The following is a 15152-nucleotide window of genomic DNA, read 5'->3' on the forward strand; positions in this document are numbered from 1 at the left end:
CTAGTAATTACTAATGCAGAATTCAAAAGGTACTACCCAGTATTGTGCAACGATCTTTAGCCAGACTTGGTGGTCTGCTCAATTCTTTTGCAAGAAACAACTGATTGTATTTTTCAGGGACATCCTGGAGACTATCTGCTGGTAAACACAGCTGGGAGGGACAGCTCTCTTTTTTATAAACTTCATAAGTTATTGTTCAACTGACTAGTCAGGAAATGGGTCATGGGCAAGACTACAATCAGGTGGAGGCCTTGAACATATGCTTTCTTTAAAAAAAAATAAAGCTCTTCACTCTCCCTCAGTTGTCACATACAGGTCACTGACAAGGGTCCTCCCTGTGTTTTGTATCCTGCAAGGACAAAGAGGAAATGCCTGCAGCATGTTTAAGCAGGCGAGCCCTATAATGTGATCTACTATCAGCTTTATAAAAAGTGGCAGATGGGAGCCTATACTGAAAATCATGTTGATAATGTTTTGAAGACTGTCAGGTCACCGGTAGATGCCTTTTCCTCAAAGTAGCTAACCAATAAGTTTCTCTTTGAATTAGCTACCTACAAGGCAGTAACTGCTCTAGAATTAGCAAGTAAACGGGCTTAAACAATTTTTATCTTTAAAATGTTACGTTATAATTGTTGATAAACTACATGTTCAATAGGTAACTGCCATTTTTAACAACCCATTGAACAATATTTTTGAGATATAGAGGGAACACAAGATACTGTGACGAAGATTTAATGGAGTTAAGATTAACAGCTGCTCTATTTTAAGTGACAACTCTCTAGAATATTTCTAGTTTCCATTGTAACTACACATCTGAATCTCATTCCATGTAATATAGCATAGTAGTCTGTTTGAGCTTGCCAACTTTATAGTAATGTTTAAAACGTTTAAAATTGTGCTGTTAAACTTAGAACTGTGCTGCTAATATGTCTGAAGGAGCTTCCACCAACTAGCATTTCTGTAGGCTTTTCAAAGCTAACTAAAGGGTTAACAAGTTTGCTGGCTTAAGTTCAAACAGAGTGGAGAGCATTTGTGTAGCTCAGAGATTTTGGTATGGAAGGAGCTATAGTTTAAACAGTGTGGGAGGAGCTGATCGGGCCAAAGACTAAAATTTCACTGTACTGAAGCGGTGATAGCAGCTGAAGTGGAGTCTGGGATAGTGTGAAATGCATTCCATCAGTCCATTGACAACACTGATTTCCCCTTTCCGCCCAGAATAGTGTCACAAGGCTTTTAGGGGTGTTATGAGGTGGTACCTAAGTAATCAGGATTTAATTGATTGTCCAGCTTACTTGTGTCTTATGTATGGGTTTCTTCCCTTCCCCACTTCTGTGATGCACTTTCAATTTAGTGCTGGTTCTCTAGTGCTCTGTAAAGATTTATAATGGGTGCGTTTTATTACTGTTCATGTGAAGCCCATTTTCTCTGGGCTTCACAGCTCAGGTTTTTCCCAAACCTGTGATCCAAAGTTGTTTAAAGTGTGGGGGCGAGGGGGGAGTGTCTTGAATCTCTGCAAGTCTTACTCTGGACGAATCACTCTTATTTCTTCCTTTAAAATATCTTGGCTGACAGTAGTTGTACTTATAGGCTGAGACTGATTAATTAACTGACTAGCAAGAAATGATGATTTTGAGCAACTGCCCCCAGGCCCTCGAAATCCAACCATGCACCCGAGCTCAACCTCCCTGGAGAACAGGTGCTACAATATTGCTTCTAAGCTAATGTTCTGAAGCTCTGCTTCCCCATTTATAATCTGCTTGGTACTGAACAGTCCTGGTGAATGAACAGAAGTGCAGGGTTATCCTGTAAGGAGTTTTCCTGGTCAAGGAAATTGCAGCATGGAGAATGAGCCATTGAAGGGATTAACAACCCTTTTCTGCCACACATCTTTTCTGTCCCTAGACAAACTAAGGCCCATGTTCATTTCCACCTGTGCCCTAAACTTGCCGAGGACAGCACTTTGATAAAGATAATATCAGTATGGTCTTTCTGTTTGCACCAATGAGCAGGGCAGTGGCATTGTAACCTATTCTGTAATTCCTTGCTAAGCCCACAACAATAACGTATTCTGTCCTCTAGCTCGTTGCTTTGACAATAGGTAAAATGTAAATGCTTCTCTCTGGATATGCCCTTCTTGCATTTGATAATGAAAATCCCTTGAAACAGCTGAACTTGTTTAGCAGCCTAGAGAACAGCCCCTACCCTTGCTTTATTGCAGTAACAAAACACACCTTATGCTTTGCATTCTCCATATAGTTGCCTTTGCGAGCAGTGATGCTACGTGGTGGGGCCTTGATTCTTTTCTTAACAACTTTGAAGGGAGTTGCATGGAGAAAACTTCCCTCAGATGTTTAGGGCGGCCTTTTATACACCTACCAGGATTCCAACTTTCAAATGGAATGAGCCTTGAGGGCTGCATGATGTTTGATGGTTATCAACAGATGTTCACATCAAAACAGCTATTGGTGCTGTCAAGCAACTGGCTGTATGCCATCCTGGGGCAATAAAAACTACGTAAATGAACATGTTTTTTTTAAAGTGCAACTTGCTATAAATCAAATACTGATCTCCCAGGGATGAAGGCAGTACCTATTTTTGCAAGCTAGTATTAGTCTCTTCCCCATATCAGTTGTCCAGTGTGCATTAAACTAAGTGGTGTAGTGAGGTTGTAGGCTTGAGACCTGACCAACCCCTCCCCACATATCAAACAAGCCTGGGCTGGTGTTCAGATAGCACTTCCATTGTAAGCCCAAATTTACGTCAGGGTATCCCTTCTCCCTTACTCTGTAACACAATAAAAGTCAGTGGATTGGGAGATCCTTCAGCCGCTCCTCTAAAGCAATTAGACTCTTTGGTAAGTGAATTATTATCTAAGGATTTCCACAATGGCTGCTTCTTGGAAGACATTGTATTCCTAGAACAGATCTTTAAGATTGGCTTAATCAGTGCCAGTCTGAAATTGAATAAGCATGGAGTCCCCTCCACTCACTTCTGGATGCTCCAGCCGAAGAGGGAGGTATGTTGACAGGACATTGCAGCACCTGCCCCTGTGCTTGTGTTGCTGCTGTCAATGTTGAGTATTTCTTGTGGCTAGCTGGAGGGCTCCCCCACTTGGTGGTGGTTGTTTTTTTTTTTTTTGTGAGCACTAAATTCACTTTTTGTTTTTAAACAATGACACTAAATTGTTTAACACAAATGGGGATGAAGGGCAGCTTGGATATTCAGAACTCAGGCTGGGTCTCTGTTAACTAATCAGATGGTGCCTCTGGGTGAGTCAGTTTAGTCTTGACTACAAATTGCTGGGCTCTTTGTAAGTCTGTATCTCTTTTTAATGGCATCTTTAAAAACAGTGTTTAGGTTTCTGTGTCTGACATGCTTGTCTTTCCATGTGAGGAAAAGGGAAGGGAGACACCGGATGGCTCCAGTGCCAGCAGTTCTGTGGCTGCCTTGCTGTACTCTGTAAACTACCACCATCTAGCTCTTGGCGTGTGTCCATGGTTCATCTGGCTGACTTGGAAAGAACCACAGTCAGAAGGAAAGAGCTGCACTGATATTCTCCAAGATGGACTTTCTGGAGAACAGCCAAAGGATATTGTTGGGATGGGGATGGAGAGAGCAGCGATCTAGTTTCTAAATGGATCCCAAATGCTTCTGCTTATATACGGTTTGTATATTGAACGAAATGCCATCAGTAGGGAGTTAGTGTTCTTTGATAACTGACTCCAGGGAAGCTATTTGGCTGTGTATTCTACCAGCACATTGGCACAGCTATAGCTGCTTGCACTTCCCTTAAATCTTTTTTTCCAGCTGTTTGTAACTGGGTCCTATAAACTCAATGCTTCCTAACTCGACATGCAAGCCTCTCGTCAGTCAGCATGCCTCACGCCAATTTAAAAACGAGTTAACCTTGCTTTAAGGTATTAAATTGTGAGGAGTATGCAGAGGCAACTGCTTTAAAGGGGTCAGATTGCTTCAGGTTACTTTGAGACATGAGGGCATCTTGTTCAAAATCAGCGGCTGCTCTTAGAGTACTTCACACAAACGTGTTAAGCTCACATGCTTGGCACAATCGTGAGTAAATGATCTTTCGATAATCCACAGGATTTAAAGTCCCTGTGGTAAAGTCTGCTTTGGAAGTTGTGTTTCAGTTCATAGACATTAGTCTGTTGGATAAAGTGCATTTTTCCGGATAAGCCTGTTCTGTTGTAGTATTTGCCCAATAGACTAGAACAGCTAATACACCTTTTTATTAATGACTGACTGCACACAACAATGTGTCTAATACCTACGCGTAAAAATTGGCAAAGTGTGGTGGTGTTCTTTTAAACAAGCTGTCTGATTTTTTTTATTTGATTTGAATTGTATACAAGTGAAACGATTATGGCTGAGTGTGTGTCAAACAGGTCACAGATTCTGTGAAGTTCTTGGGCTTCAGCTCCAGCCCCACGTGGCAGGGCTCAGGCTTCAGCACGATTTATCATCTGCCTTCTATCTGTGACTTTTAATAAAAATACCTGTGCCAAAAGCCTAGCCGTAGGAATGACAAAACACTAGTTAATTTTGTGACACAATCCTGTATCTTGGAAATCGATTTTAAAATGTTACCTTTTCTGCTCTAACGCCGTGTGGTGCCTAGGTATTGTAGCACACATACTATGCAATATCATACAACTGTTTTTAAACCAGTTTGCTGCATTGGGCAGGAAGGGCCTGAATTTAGCCTTAATTTCTAACATTCACGTAAAACTTCTTTTTAAAGACGGTGACTAACTAAAATAAGTTGAGGTGAAAAAGGCATTACTCATTTAAGTGTCTTTGTAGAACCGAAACCACCATAGAAGCAGCCTGTTTGCTTTGATCGTCTCAACTTATGAAAACTGTGTACTAGATAAAATTATATTGTGGTGTGTAAAAAGTGTATTTTATAGTTTTGGTGAATTAGTTTACTGTTTTGTATATATGAATTTTATAAATATTAAAACTTGACTTGTTATACTGTTCTTTGTGGAGTGTTGAATCTTTCAATACAGAGCCTGAATTTTGGTAAAATTTTAACCTTGTTCATATGCTTACTATGATAATACAGGAACCTGACTGAAGTAGTCTTGGAACTGTTAGCGGTTATCTTCTAGAACTCATGGAGGACGCGGGTGAAATCCTAGAAGACTGAAGAAGGGCAAATAGTATCTGTCTTTAAAAAGGGGAACACAGAGGACTTGGGGACTTATAGGCGGACTGAACCTTTATATATGTAAGGATACTGAAATATGAGTTTTTAGGCACCTGGAGGATAATGGGTTTTTAAGGAATAGCCAGCATGGATTGGTCCAGAACCAATCACGGCAACCTAACTTCCTTCTTTGACAGGGTTACTGGCCTAGTGGATGGTAGATGTAATACCTTGATTTTGAGTAAGGCTTTTGGCACAGTCCCCCATGACATTCTCATAAACAAATGAGGGAAATGCAGTCTAGATGAATTTATTATAAGGTGAGTGCACAACTGTTTGAAAGGCCATACTCAGAGTAGTTCAGTGGTATCAAACAGGGAGGGTGTAAGTAGTGGGGTCCTGTGTGTGGTACTAGTCGATATTTTCATTAATGATTTGGATAATGGAGTGGAGAGAATGCTTATAAAATTTTCAGACACCAAGCTGGGAGGTATTGCAAGCACTCTGGAAGACAGAATTCAAAACAATCTTGACAAATTAGAGAATTGGTCTAAATTCAACAAGTTGAAAGTCAGTGAAGACAAGTGCTAAGTATTTCACTTAGGATGGAAAAATCAAACTCCTAAATATAAAATGGGGAAATAACTGGCTAGATGGTAGTGCTGACGAAAAGGATATGGAATTATAGTGGATAACAAATATGAGTCAACAGTGTGATGCAACTGTGAAAAAGATTAATATTATTGGCTGTATTAATAAGAGTATTGTATGTAAGATGCAAGAAGAAATTGTTCCACTCAGCTCTGGTGAAGCCTCAGCTGGAGTAGTGTGTCCAATTCTGGGCACTACACTTTAGGAAAGATGTGGACAAATTGGAGGGAGTCCAGAGAGAGCAACAAAAATCATTAAAGGTTTAGAAAGCCTGACCTATGAAGAATAATTTAAAAAACTAGACATGTTTAGTCTCAAAAAAAAAAAAAAAGACTATAGGGGGACCTGAGAGGACAACGATCAACGTTCTCCATGCCCACTGAAGGTAGGAGAAGTAGTAATTGGCTTAATGTGCCACAAAGAGATTTAGATTAGATATTAAGAAAAACTTTCTAACTTTGAGGGAAGTTAAACTCTGGAATAGGCTTCTGAGGGAGGCTGTGGAATCTCCTCACTGGAGGTTTTTAATAACAGGTTGGACAAACACCTGTTAGGGATGGTGTAGGCTTACTTCATCCAGCCTCAGCACAGGCGTCTGGACTTGAAGTCTTCTCGAGGTTCTTTCAGCCCTATATTTCTAATATTCTAAGAAATTAATAAAAATGAGACCATGGCTGTCATACAACAAAAACTTGGGTGGAAGAGCACTTGTCCATAATTATGACTGTCAATTGCAGTTAACTCACACGATTAACTCAAAAATTAGTCGCGATTAATCACAGTTCTAATCGCACTGTTGAACAATAGAATACCAATTGAACTTTATTAAATATTTTGGATGATGTTTTTCTACATTTTCAAATATATTGATTTCAGTTACAACACAGAATACGAAGTGTACAGTACTCTGTTTTTATTACAAATATTTGCACTGTAAAAATAAAATTAGTATTCAATTCATCTCATTCAAGTACTGTAGTGCAATCTCTTTATTGTGAAAGCACAACTTACAAATGTAGATTTTTTTTGTTACACAACTGTACTCAAAAACAAAACAATGTAAAACCTTAGTACCTACAAGACCACTCAGTTCTACTTCTTGTTCAGCCAATCACTAAGACAAACAAGTATGTTTACGTTTACGGGAGATAATGCTGCCCACTTCTTACTTACAATGTCACCTGAAAGTGAGAACAGACATTTGCATGGCACTTTTGTAGCTAGCATTGTAAGATATTTATGTGCCAGATATGCTAAACATTCATATGTCCCTTCATGCTCTGGCCACCATTCCAGAGGACATGCTTCCATGCCGATGCTTGTTTAAAAAAATGTGTTAATTGAATTTGAGTGAAGTCTTTGGGGGTGAATTGTATGTCTCCTGTTCTGTGTATTACCTGCATTCTGCCATCTATTTCATGTTATAGCAGTATTGGATGATGACTCAGCATGTTGTGTAACAAATCAATATATTTGAAAATGTGGAAAACATACAAAAATATATATAAATAGTATTGTTTAACAGTGTGATTAATCACAAATAATTTTTTTAATCACACGATTAATCATTATTAATTTTTTTAATTGCCTGCCAGCCCTACTCATAATCTGAACATATTCCATATTTTCTTCCCTTGATTCTGCTCTGAATTGCTGCTCTTGAGTCTGTCAAAGAATTGAACCTTTAGTATGGCATATGGAGGAAATGCTGATGAACTGTTATCCTATTTAAATCTCTGTTAAAATTCAGATTCATCCTGTAGAATTTCAGTCGCTGGTGTAAATATTAAAGTTTGACGGGGGTACAGCTAGAACCACTTTGTGTATTTCAAGCTCAGCCAGGGAAGATTTTTTTTTTTAAACTGGTTCAGTTGACACCACCTGTTAGAAGTAATTTCTCTTCAGCTGCATAGTATCCAATAATAGCAGCATGACCTACGTGTGTGTGTGTGTGTATCTCTCTCTCGTGTCTGTCTCTCATGGTGCCAGTTCCTCCCTTGTCAGCCTCACTTGCTTTTTATCACCCATGTAGAACTACTGACTTTAGGACAATTTTAATAATCTACCTCATTGGCCACCTCTTACAGTATTGCAATCTTAGCACCAGCCAGTTCTATCAGGCCTTGAGCTCCTGCTCTTCGCAATCCCTACAACCTTTCCTCTATCGTACTTCGGCAGGTCACATGCTATGAGTATTGCTTTTATTGTATGACTGAAACTTCTATTGCAGTTCCTAATTGTAGATTGACACTACATTGTCAATCCCATTTGACCGGGGCAGTACAAGCACAATTTGACTCAATTTAATGGGAGTCTTGGCTGTTTTGTTATCTGGAAACGTTGGGTGCCCCAGGTTAGATATCACTGGTCGGGTATATGAATTGGCTTGATTTTTGTTTCCACAGATGCCCTGAGCATCTTCAGCTCCCATTTAGCCTAGTGGGAGTTGTGGGTGTTCAGTACTTCTGAAAATCAGTTCAGTTCAAGAGCCTGAATAGGGATATAGGTGCCTACAAGGAAGCATTCAAGCTCAGATGTTTAGGTCTTGATCAGAATAATGCACAGGTAAGCATTTGGGGTTGCTGCTGCTAGTCATTTCATGGTCCAAGTCCATCCAAGATGGGACCAAGATTACATATGTAATCTTCAATGGCATGTGTGTATTACACAGCTTTAGAAGGATCCTTGGATAGTCGCTGGACATCATACTGTTGGTGGATGTCTGCAGTGAAAGCTGAACGATATTTAGTCTATGGTCTGAGTTTGCTGGTGCTCCTGTACCACCAAAGACCCAGTGAAATTTCACTATGGAGCTATTTTCTGATGAGGATGTGGTCAACTTCAATTTTTTCATGGCACATCCATTGTTTGAAATCCAGATCCAGCAAGGGTGGTTAAGGGACCTAGATAAAGATCCCATAACAGACAAGCCCTCAGTGGCACATAATGTCAAAATCCAGATGGTGTCATTTGGGGAACCCAAACCAAAGGGACTTATCACTGTTTCATAGGCAGTTTCACTGCAGCCAGTCACACCACTGGAATCTCAGAGCACTAGCATTGTGTCGTGGCAGAATTGACTGGATTTTTGCTGATAAAACAATGCATCCTTTTGCACAAGTAATGCATCTTATGTTGGCTTATCAGCTATGTTGACAGGTAAGTGTACATGATGATGTTAGAGCCAAGCCCAGAGTCAGCATGGAGAGACCAAGTTCCTTGTGGTTCAGGTCTGCTACAGGTTATCTAATAACAAGTACCGTATGCAGAGTTTGGTGTGGACCATTGGAGTGGAGAAAGTGACTTGATGCCTCGGTGACACTGGTGATTACGGTCTTTGTAGTAGGTGAGTTTTTTGACAAGAGCTGTCTTGTACCCAGTGCAGTTCGGTGTTAACACATTCTGTGTGGTGGCATAGAACGCATCTCTAAGGTATGTCTTGGACTTTCAGGAAATAAGGAAGGTACAGCCCCAATGACCCCAAACATGGGTTTGGGTCATGTCTATTCTAATGCATGCAGAACACACGTGCGCTCTTCCTGGAGCTTCCTCCTGAAGTCGGTAATAGAAGAGGCTTTAACCCTTGTGCTGTCTGTTATGGCTGGTCTGCTCCTTTGGGACTGGAGGGACAGGGGTTTTATTTTGAGGGACGCAGTGGAAGGCTGATCTACCTGTTAGATCTTGTCCTTCCTAATGGAGGCGTTTGCTTTCCTGAGCTTGTAAGGCCATGTAACCACTAATCCCATTGATGCGGTATGGAGAATTATAGGTTTACGAGATGGCAAGAATGGCTTAAAAATAGTCTGTCTGCTTTTAGTGTTTATCGGTATCAACATAACGGATACTGGAACCACCACTGAGGTTTTGGGTTATGGCTAGAAACTATATTGAATTCAGACACTCAGTATGGCACCAGCTAACCTTAGCTGATCCACCTCTAAAGCACTCTCGACATCTCTGCTCTTGGGTTGTCACTTGAAAGATTTCTGAAGCGAGGCCCCTTGTGCATGACGATACAGCTGGGCGGATGACTGCATAAATCCAGAACAAATGGCAGTCATCTTCTCCCCTTCCAGTGTGCACATGCACACCACCCCTCACTATTTTACGCCCTTTTGTGTCTTTCCTTGTGGCAGCAGCTCCAGGAAGCCCACCAGCTGCAGAGGCAAAGTGGCTAGGTAGTAGCCAAGGCAGTTCCAGACCTGGATCAGGACAGCAAGATATTCTCTCGGTGGTAGTACAGCAGAGAAGACTTCTAGGGAGGCTGCCAGATAGGGCTCCTAAGCAGTTCAGGAATGGAGCTCTGTTATTGCAGGGGTAGGGAGTTATATACTGTAGCTAGTGGGCTCTATGCTGCTACTGAAGCTGCAGAAGAGTCCTGCACAGCTTGGGAGCTGCTTAACCTCACAGAAGTAAAGTTCTGCTCTTGGGCAGTTTAAGCTTCTCTGATAACAGCCAGTGCTTCTCCTGTATGACAATCTCCCTCTCCTTGCTCTGTTCATTAGTGCCCCCTCCGCCCCCCGGATTGTAAATGGTCTCCCTGGATTCCTGGGGAGCTCCATAGACCCATAGGAGTGCTCTGCTGTACTTATAATGCAAATCAACCTAGTGTAGCGGTGGTATGCTTTCACTTACAATATCCTAACACAATGGACGATGTTCCCAAAATAATCAGTGAACGCTGCATCTGTCATGAAGCTTTGTACCCCTCATCCTGCTTCCCCATGCAAAGGCTCCCCATTTGAGGTCTGAAGTGCTGTCTAGTACAAAAGGCCCAGGCTCCCCTACCCATTATGCACAGTATAATGGAGCTCTGTATGTGCCTGACCCATTTGTAACATTGTGACCCCCACTAGTGGATTGCAACTAATTTTCTTGGCTTACAGCGTGTGTAAAGTGCTCATCTACCTCTTGCTGATTGAGTCCTTCTAATTAACTTCCTAAAACCAAACTTCAAATCCCCTCCTCTTGTGTCCTGCCCCATCCACAGCTAATAGCTGTAACCTATGTCTTTCCCACCTCCTTAATCAAGAAGTTTAGGAGGGAAGTAATTTAAAACCCTGTGTGCTCAATAGCACTGACTGCTACTTAAAGGGGGGGATAACTCCTTTTAACAGGGCAGCCTTCATCTAATTCAATAGCAGTTTGTTGTGCATCAGAAATGTTCAAGCCTTCATACTAAAAGTGTTGGACTTCTCCCTGGAACAAATGAAAGATGAAATACGGGTTCTGACACACGTGTTCAACTCCTTAGGCTGATGGTCAGCCTATGACTCCATCCCCAGAATATTGCCCATCTAGGTGTCCGGTTGGTGAGTCTTGGGAAGGAATTCTCCTCCAAGACAGATTGGCATCAGCCCTGGGGATTTTTCGCCTTCCTCTGCAGCATGGGGCACAGGTCACTTGCTGGAGGATTCTCTGCACCTTGAAGTCTTTAAACCATGATTTGAGGACTTCAATAGCTCAGACATTGGTTAGGGGCTTGTTATAGGAGGGGGTGGGTGAGATTCTGTGGCCTGCGTTGTGCAGGAGGTCAGACTAGATGATCATAGTGGTCCCTTCTGACCTTAAAGTCTATGAGTCTATGAATCGTCTGGCTGTTTGCTCCTCCCCTTTTCCATCCATCCATCCTCAGCTGTGACGCACAGAAAGGGCAAGAATGGCGTCTTTGTGCCCTAGCTCTGAAACTGACTTTCTGGAGAATCTTTAGCCAGTCACTTCACCGTTCTGTGCCTCAGTTTCTCCATCTCTACTAAGGGGATAATGACATTGCTCACCTTGGTAGTCAAACCTGCTATGTGAGTGCTAAGCATTACCAATCTGCACCTTCAGTGTCAGTGCCCCATTTTGGCGTTCACTGGCTACTGCTGGGTTGGTCTGTCAGTTGATGCCCCAATGCACATAAGCTGCCCGTGAGTCTGACCAGTAACAATTTCTGAACTCCTGGGCTACACTGCACTCCCTGCTTAGCAGTATTACAATAAAAGTAGTGTGATAGACCCAGGCCAGTTGGGAACAGCAGAGTAGTAGAAGGGAGATATACTGGCCACTGGATAAGCAGTTTTCTGTTCTCTGAGTGACAGAGCAGGGGCTGCTCCAGGATAATGAGAACACTTGACTCCAATTAACCTGCTAAGAGTCAGGTGAGGCAGTTAAGCACCTGACTCTAATTAAGGCTCCTCTGATGCTATAAAAGGGCTCACTCCAGTCAGGCAAGAGGGAGCCAGAGGAGAGGAAGTGTGTGTGAGGAACTGGGAGCAAGAGGCGTGCAAGAAGCTGAGAGTGAGCAGGCACACTGCTGGAGGACTGAGACATACAAGCTTTATCAGACATCAGGAGGAAGGTCCGGTTGTGAGGATAAGGAAGGTGTTGTGAGGATAAGGAAGGTGTTGGGAGGAGGCCCTGGGGAAGTAAACAAGGGAGTTGTAGCTGTCGTGCAACTGTACCAGGAGGTACCCTAGATAGCTGCAGTCCACAGGGCCCTGGGCTGGAACCCGGAGTAGAGGGCAGGCCCGGGTTCCCCCCAAAACCTCCCAACTCGTGATCAAACACAGGAGGAATTGACCTGGACTGTGGCTTCTACTAGAGGGAATGTCTCTGGGCTGTTTCCCGACCCACAGGATGAATCTGTGAGGTGTGCAAATCCGCCAATAAGCGCAGGACCCACCAAGGTAGAGGAGGAACTTTGTCACAGTAGTCTCTGTTAACTGGAAATTCTCTTAATGGGAAGGAAAGACTGTCCTCCACTATGCCTCGATGAAGAGGACTTCACTAGACATCTATCTGCTGGTGCTGAGTGTAATCTGCTGCAAAGGAATGTGATACTTCTGTGTGAACAAAAGTCTACCGATCTGTATTGTACAGACTCTCTCTCCCGTACAGCTGCTTGAGGGCTCAGCAGCGTTGGCTTTACATCCATCTCCCTGAAGTTATATTATGGCCCTGGATCCCCTTCAGCTGTCTATGTGAATGCATGAAGCAGAGTTCCAGAGCTCCTTTAGTCCTTACCTGGAGTTGATCCTAGATTCTCTGAACTGGTAAGTGGTTGCTATATCAGTGATTATACTATTACAAACATTTCCGTGATTGTGGAGCGTGGAGCAGGAGGATCTAAACCAGGGGTAGGCAACCTATGGCACACATGCCAAAGGCGGCACACAAGCTGATTTTCAGTGGCACTCTCTCTGCCCAGGTCCTGGCCACCGATTCGGAGGACTCTGCATTTTAATTTAATTTTAAATGAAGCTTCTTAAACATTTAGAAAACCTTATTTAATTTACATACAACAATAGTTTAGTTATATATTTTAGACTTATAGAAAGAGACCTTCTAAAAACATTAAAATAGAGGGCTTTGGAGCGGAGCCTGGAGCGCGGAGCAGCTCCACAGCAGTGGAACTGCAGGTTTTTGCCTGGAGCTGGAGCACAGCTCCAAAGCCCTGTTAAAATCTATTACTGGCATGCAGAACCTTAAATTAGAGTGAATACATGAAGACTCGGCACACCACTTCTGAATGGTTGCTGACCCCTCGTCTAAACTCTTCCATGACAGCAGGGATACTGTTGACAGGTTACTAATAACTATAAGCAAAAGTGTCTATAGCCAACCAGAGTCTCCCCACTTCGCACTCCTCCCCCAGGTTTCTTGCCCCTCCCTGCTTTTGGAGTATCCTAAATAGTGAGTGGGAATATTTATGCATTCCCTTTGTTTGCCATTGTCTGCATGGGAGACTTCCATATCTCTGCACTTCAGCTTAGCCATTCCTCTCCTGTATTCCCTCTGCAATTGTGTCAGAACTAAGAGCTGTCTCCGTCACACTCCCCACTTGATTATCTGGCAATATCACCACCTTGCATTAGTAATATCTCTCTGGAAACTGTCTTAAATTCAGCCTTATAACTTGGCTCTTGCTTGATCCCGCAGTAAAGAGGCAAAAAAAAAAACAAAAAAAACCCCTCTTGTTAAAAATAGTCAACGTATTTAAGAAACACTAGACCGAGATTTGGGATAGTGGATGGATTTATAGTTCAAGTATGATTTGTTTTAAAGTTTCTGTTTGTCTGAAGAATCTTAAATGAAGTGATTTTTTTTTAATGTCCTTTAGTATTTAGACAGCCAGCAGGTGGCGGCAGCAGGAGCAGCGTTCACATAACATGGATTCCAGATGTGCAGACTGGAAAAAATGCCTTTCCAGTAATTGACATCATTAGTCTTTTAGAAGTCAGAACCCCCATTGTTCTTTGTATGAATCATGCTGGCTTTAATTTTTTTATACATTTTTCTTTACGTGAGCTTAACTTAGGTCACTACAGATTTTCTCCTGCAATCACCTGCACTAACAGGCCCCAAGTTTTCCTCAGGTGTCTTCCCCTGAACCCCCTACCTCCCTTCCCTTCCCTCCTCTCCCACCCTCCCCTTCAAAGGTTATTGTGGCCTTCTCAATCTCAGATTGTAGGGGGGTGGGCAGGGGACATGCTTAGTATTCTCATTAAAGCCCAAAGCTCCAGCCTGGTAGGAAACACACACACCCCCCCCCACTGAATGTAATGGACTCAGTTTTACTTTCCTTTCTGCTTTGGACAGTTGGGAATTTAAAGGTATTTTTAGATCAGAACAATCTGAACTCTGACCACTAAGCTGCAAGTTGATGAGTGTATTATCAGTGTTGGAATTCTGAGTGAGACTATAATGGGGAGAGTCAGCCTGCGCCAGCACACGTCTCTCACTATTACAGGGCTTGAAAAACTGTCAGCCTCTCGAGCGCCGAGCTATAAAAAGTTATTGCATGTAGTAGCAACTGAAAGGCAGGCTCTGCTGCAGCTTTCTCTCAGTAGAAGCACCCATGGGCTGCAGAGACTTATGGATCTTGGGGAAAGGACGGGATGCAGCTTTTCTGCTGCTGGAGCTAAAAAGGGAGGGGAACAAATTGTTCCCTTTAAGCTAACACCACCGATTATGTTGGATAAGCAGAAAGGGTTCTTGGTGCTTGCTTGTTTGCTGTACCCCTCATGCCTGTTATATAAGAATGGCCATACCGGGTCAGACCAAAGGTCCATCCAGCCCAGTATCCTGCCTACCAACAGAGACCAATGCCAGGTGTCCCAGAGGGAGTGAACCTAACAGGTAATGATCAAGTGATCTCTCACCTGCTGTCCATCACCACCCTCTGACAAACAGAGGCTAGGGACACCATTCCTTACCCATCCTGGCTAATAGTCATTAATGCACTTAACCTCCATGAATTTATCCAGTTCTCTTTTAAAGCCTGTTCCCCTCTGCCTCCCTCAGACCATGTGTCTGCTTTTCACCCGGACTCCACAGGGCTATGGTT

This window comes from Gopherus flavomarginatus, chromosome 9 (assembly GCF_025201925.1).
Source record: "Gopherus flavomarginatus isolate rGopFla2 chromosome 9, rGopFla2.mat.asm, whole genome shotgun sequence".
Lineage (NCBI taxonomy): Eukaryota > Metazoa > Chordata > Testudines > Testudinidae > Gopherus > Gopherus flavomarginatus.